Below are 6890 nucleotides of genomic sequence, written 5' to 3'. Positions count from 1 at the left end.
ATCATAATTGTAGTGACCCAGATTCGGGACAGTTCATCATATCCATGAATGCTGCGGGAGCATTTGTATGTCCAAACGGCATAACTATGAATTCAAAATGTCCGTATCGGGTTCTAAATGCAGTCTTTGGGATATCTTCTTCTTGAACTCTAAATTGATGATAACCCGAACGTAAATCGATTTTTGAAAAACAACTTGCTCCTTGTAGTTGATCAAACAAATCATCGATTCTTGGGAGCGGGTACTAGTTCTTGAGTGTTACTTTGTTCAGATCACGATAATCGATGCACATTCTCATCGATCCGTCTTTCTTTTTCACGAATAAGATCGGAGCTCCCCAAGGTGAAGAACTCGGTCTTATAAATCCTTTCTCTTACAGTTCGTCTAACTGTTTCTTAAATTCCTTCGTCTCTGTTGGAGCCAGTCTATATGGTGATTTGGCTATTGGAGCGGTTCCAGGTACTAAATCGATTCTAAATTCAACATCACGCTCCCGTGGTATTCCTGGTAACTCTATGGGGAAAACGTCAGGAAATTCTGAGACAATTGGTACGTCTTCTAATTTCTTTTCTTTAGGTTCTTCTGTCACGTACACTATGAATGCTAAGCATCCTTTGCGTAAACATTTATTGGCTTTAATCATCGAGATTTATCTAACTTGACCTCCATCTTTGTCTCCCGCAATTTGAATAATTTTCCCGTTTGCATAAATTTCGATTGCTTTCTTATTGCATAAGATATGGGCTTGATTATCGGATAACCAGTCCATACCTAAGACGATATCAAAGCCTGCCAATGTCATGGGTAACAACTGGACAGGTATGACATGTCCTGCTAGTAGAATTTTGCCTTTATTTAAAACTTCAGATATTCTAACCTGATTACCATCAGCCGTTTCTACTACAAGAGTTTTGTCTAACTTAACTAAGGGTTCATTTAATAGACTGCAAAATTTCTTATCTATAAAACTTTGGTTTGCACCCGAGTCAAACAAAACTCTAGCATAGACATTATTGACGAGAAACGTACCGATGATAACTTCCGACATCTCAGCTGCCTTCTCAGTGTTGAGCACAAAAACACGTGCATTTCCCTTTTTGCCTTCAGTCTTGGTGCCACTACCACTTGCACCTTCTCCTCCAGTCTTTCTCTTCGAACATGCATTTTGAAAATGTCCCATCTCTCCACAAACATAACATGCAATCTTATTCTTCCAGCAATCAGTGGTTGCATGACCCACTTGTTTACAATTGGGACAGGTAACCGACTGATTTAACCTACACCTTCCAATATGCCTCCGGTTACATATCTTACACAACGGGATTGGTGACTGAGAGTTCCTTTTCTCCCCACGATATTGTTTCTTATTGCACCTTTCATTTTTCTTAAACACAATTTCCTTCTTGAACACACCCTCTTTCTTTTCCTCTTCACGTGTTCTAATCAACCCATTCATCATATACCCAGCCAACTCCATGGCTGAATCAATGGTTTGAGGTAGAGATGATCTGACCATATCTCTAATTTCCTTTGGCAAACCCCAGATATAACGAGTGACTTTATTATTTTCCGGTGTTACCAAGTGTGGTATTATCCTACAATACACCAAAAATTTAGTATTGTTGTGACATTTGAGCCAAAACAAGGTACACCTCAATACGTATTTATCGATTATGCAAATAAACGCATTTTGCGTAACAAACAAACGATTAATCGAACGGGTCGGGTTATGACCCAGATATCTCGGGGGGCCATCTATAAGTGATATACAATCTATACAAGCTAAAATATTAGAAATATGGTCTTAGTTTGATAGCAAACAAGTTAAACGAAAACATGCTCATTTAACTACCCGCTATAGATTTAAACGCGAAAGATAGTTACAAACCAAGCATTGTATCATCCGTTAAGCCGAAAAAGACTTACCAAACACTTATTTGAAATGTTTTAAGCGATCCGTGAAAATATTTTTGATTTTTACAAACATATAGTATGTTTTTATGATTTTACACAAAACTAGCCGAAAAACACTCGTTTTCGCGTTGTTTAACGCACCCGATAAGTTTTTCGCGCCAAAAACCGAACCCGAACTAAATTTGGACCGGGCTTTTCGTATTTGGGCTTGAGAAATCAGAAACTTGGGCCAAAATGGGCCCAAGGTGGGCCCATATGGATCCTGATCGCAACAGCAGCCCCCACCCCCCTTTGGTTCTTTCACATATAAACTAGATCCAAAACCTTTTCAACATTATTTTCTTGAAAATTCTGGACACAAGTTCTGCTCCAGCCAGAAAACCTTCAAACCCTAAGGTAAGGAGCTTAAATAAGTAGCTTTTGTACTTGTTTAAACTTGTTTAATACCATAAAAACATGTCTTGGTTACTAAAAATCATTCCTAACCGTGTAAAAATCCTAAAAATGGTCCATAAACATGTTTTGATCATACACATGGTAAGGAACCTGTTTTGATAGTTTTTTTTGGCCATAAACACGGATTAAAGGGTTGAAACGGCGTTTTTACGGTTCAAAAGTTCGTTTTTGTGAACTAGCCGAAACCCTAAGTTAAGGGCTGTTATGTTGATGAAAAATTGCTTGGTTTGTGATATAGGACTTGTACCTAGCTTGATTAGAAGCACAAGAACCTGAAAACTTGATTAAAAAGTCGGAAACGAGCCAAACCCGCTAAGGTAATGCCGAAACACTCGCTTAAGGGTTATTTAGGTTAAGGTTGTGATGTACATATTTTTAGGACTTGAAATTTTTCAAAAACATCAGGGACCATGTCAATGAGTCCCTTTTCAAATTTGGTAATTTTTCGACCACTCGAGAATATTTGGCGAATTTATTACCAAATTGGGACGTTTATTTGGGAAAAATAGCTAAAATACTTCAAAAATTATGAAATTTTTTTGGGAACTCAGATTTGATGTATTTTGATCACATATGAATTTTGGGATCATTTGGAGAAGTATAAAGGTGTTTTGTGTATATGCGTTCGTGTGAATTTTTATAGCCGAATTTGGGCAGAAAAGAATATCGCACGAACTTTTTACATTCTGGAATTGATACAGGTTGTTTTGGGACATGATTTGAGTATTCAGGAATTTTTGTGTAATTTTTGGAAATTGTTTGGGGTAAACGGACGATTTTCAGGCGAAATATAGCTAAAAAATGAATTTTATTAGCTTGGGGTAAACGAACGATTTTCAGAAATATTTTTATAAAAATATACATATTTTAATTGATAAGTTTTTAAATTTTCATAATTTAATGTTTGACATCCGTGGCAAAACCGAGTACACCTTAGTACTTACAAACTCGAATAAGCGTTTAACCGCTTATTGCGTAACGAACGAACGATTAACCGAATGGGTCTGGTTATGACCCAGATATCCCGAGGGGCCATCTATACGAGATATATGTCTATTATAAGCTAACATACTGATAATATGGCCTTAGTTCGATAGCAAACAAGCTAAACGAAAACATGCTCGTTTAACTACCCGCTATAGACTTAAACGCGAAAGATAGTTACAAACCAAGCATTGTATCATCCGTTAAGCCGAAAAAGACTTACCAACCACTTATTTGAAATGTTTTAAGTGATCCGTGAAAATATTTTTGATTTTTACAGACATATAGTATGTTTTTATAATTTTACACAAAACTAGCCGAAAAACACTCGTTTTTCGCTCCGTTTGACGCACCCGATAAGTTTTTCGCGCCAAAAACCGAGCCTGAACTAAATTTGGACTCGGCATTTCACGTTCGGGTACGTAAATCGAGAAAAGTGGGCCAAATGGGCCCAAAAGGAGACCCAACGAGCCCAACCCGCCAAAGAAGACTTTTAGCCCTTTTCTTTTCCTTTCACATATAAACTAGATACAAGATATTTCTAACATCATTTTCTTGAAAACTCTGGACACAAGTTCTGCTCCATCCAAAAACCAGCAAGAAACAAGGTAAAGAGGTCTTAAATAAACGATTTTCGGCTTGTTTAAACTCGTTTAATACCATAAGAACATGTCTTGATTACTAAAAATCATTCCTAACCATGTAAAAATCCCAAAAATGGTCCATAAACATGTTTTGATCATACACATGGTAAGGAACCTGTTTTGATAGTTTTTTTGGCCATAAACACGGATTAAAGGGTTTAAACAGCGTTTTTACGATTCAAAAGTTCGTTTTTGTGCACTAGCCGAAACCCTAATTTAAGGGCAGTTATGTTGATGAAAAATTGCTTGGTTTTTGATATAGGACTTGTATCTAGCTTGCATAGAAGCACAAGAACCTGAAAACTTGATTAGAAAGTCGGAAACGAGCCAAACCCGCTAAGGTAATGCCGAAACACTCGCTTACGGGCTGTTTAGGTTAGGGTTATGATGTGCATATTTTTAGGCCTTGAAATTTTTCAAGAACATCAGGAACCATGTCAATAAGTCCCTGTTTAAATTTGATAATTTTTCGACCATCCGAGAATATTTGGCGAATTTATTACCGAATTGGGACAATTATTTGGGAAAAATAGCTAAAATACTTCAAAAATTATGAAATTTTTCAGGGAACTCAGATTTGATATATTTTCATCACATGTAAAATTTGGGATCATTTGGAGAAGTCTAAAGGTGTTTTGTGTATATGCGTTCGTGTGAATTTTTATAGCCGAATTTGGGCCGAAAAGAATATCGCACGAGCTTTTTACATTCTGGAATTGATACATGTTGTTTTGGGACATGATTTGAGCATTCAGGAATTTTGGTGGAATTTTTGGAAATTGTTTGGGATAAGCGGACGATTTTCAGGCGAAATATAGCTGATAAAATGAATTTTTATAAATTATTAAATCAGTAAATAATTTCAGAAATATTTTTATAAAAATATACATATTTTATTTGATAAGTGGCTAAATTTTCATAATTTAATGATTAATGGTTAATTAATTATGCTAATTTGAAAATTAAACAAATTCAATTTTAATAAAAACCAGCAAGTTCGCGATTAACGAACTTGCGGGAATATCAAAACACCAAGGGTGATTAAAAATCATATTTTTGGATTAATTAAGTAAAAAAGAACTTTTCTATTCGAAACCTGGACAATCCGGATAGATTGTGCGCGTTTCATCTTAAATCAAACTGAATAAACGGAAACGGGCCCCGATGCTAATCCGGTACCCCAGTATGTGATCCTTCTTTATAACTTAATCATTTTATTAACCAATACATTTACCCAAACTTATTTCCCCATAACTGTTTTCTGAACGCGTAAACAAATAACTTGGCCCAGCTGGGAAAACGGGAATCTGAGCCAAGTTCGGTTTTAAGTATTAGACATTGAACAACATCACAACCTAAGCCTATTGTCACTTTCTGGGCGTTCCAGCTATACCCAGATTAGTTATACAGCCCAGTTTAGTACCGAGATTATAATAATATTAAAATATTAATATTATTATAATATGGACTATAGGGACTAAGTGATAGCAAGGGAAACGAACCCCGAGCTGATCTCGCACTGAGTGCCTACAAAACCGTGAGTTTCATGACCCCTCTTTTCAAACTGTTTACAAACTTTTGGGGTGAAAAGCATGTTCATATGCATTATCTATCTGAAAACGGTTCAGAACGAAAAATACCTGAACCTTCATATATGAAAAATTCCTACAAACATAATGATAAACTACGTGCTGAGGAAATGTGATTATTATCGTGATTGATATATTAAATGGAAACACTACGAATGCCAAAACATAATGAAATCATACGTGACAACCTGTTTATACAAATACACTATATAATGCTAAACACAACAGGTTGAGGAAATAACGTGGTCTGTAATGACGATGGGGCTATTGTGGGCGGAAGGGGGGGCACAATAGTACTAAACTAAAGTTGAGTATGGCCTATGAGCCAAGTTCTGCTGCAACTTATAAACTAAAGTTGAGTATGGCCTATGAGCCAAGTTATGCTGCAACTTACTAAACTAAAGTTGAGTATGGCCTATGAGCCAAGTTCTGCTGCAACTTACTAAACTAAAGTTGAGTTTGGCCTATGAGCCAAGTTCTGCTGCAACTTATAAACTAAAGTTGAGTATGGCCTATGAGCCAAGTTCTGCTGCAACTTATTAAACGAACTAACTTGATTATGACATGAATGTTAAGAAAATAATGTGATTATGCGTATTGTGGGCGGATGGGGAGCCCCAATATTTGGTGATACGTGATAAATACTATATGTGTATATGTGTATATATACATGCTATGTGATTAGCCGTAGGAAATACTATATGTAGAATATACTAATTATTTGTGTGTACACTATATAATGTTTGAGTTTATGTGGAATCATTGTGGGTGGAAGGGGGACCACAGTGGTTGATGTTAACGCGGAACCGTTGTGGGCGGAAGGGGGGCCATAGTGGTTGAGTTTATGTGGAACCGTTGTGGGAGGAAGGGGGTCCACAATGGTTGGTTAAACACGGAAATTGGAAACAGGTAGTACGAACAAACAATCACGATTTTACCGAAATTTCGAATTTATATTATAAACTTATATGTGTGCATATGCACACACAAGGATATGGCTTTACATATTTATACAAACGTAAATACATATTTTTACATATGCGCATACGTACAAACTATGACTGTGTGGTACGTAGAACTGATTTTGTTAAACTTATGAAACTCACCAACTATTCGTAGTTAACCTGTTTTAACATGCTTTTCAGGTAATCAGATATGAAAAGTAATTTCCTGTGCGTTACATGTCTGACTGATGATTGATGTCCTGGGCATTTGAGTTAGAAGTAAAGTAATTGAAGAACCGGTTTGATTGTATCACCTAGTCTGTAAAAGAGATTAGAACGATGTAATATATTGTAAATTA

The sequence above is a fragment of the Bidens hawaiensis genome, unplaced genomic scaffold (genome assembly GCF_021521415.1).
Source record: "Bidens hawaiensis isolate Kalapana, Puna unplaced genomic scaffold, B.hawaiensis_p1.1 tig00035043_1, whole genome shotgun sequence".
NCBI lineage: Eukaryota > Viridiplantae > Streptophyta > Magnoliopsida > Asterales > Asteraceae > Bidens > Bidens hawaiensis.
This window is presented reverse-complemented; position numbering follows the sequence as displayed.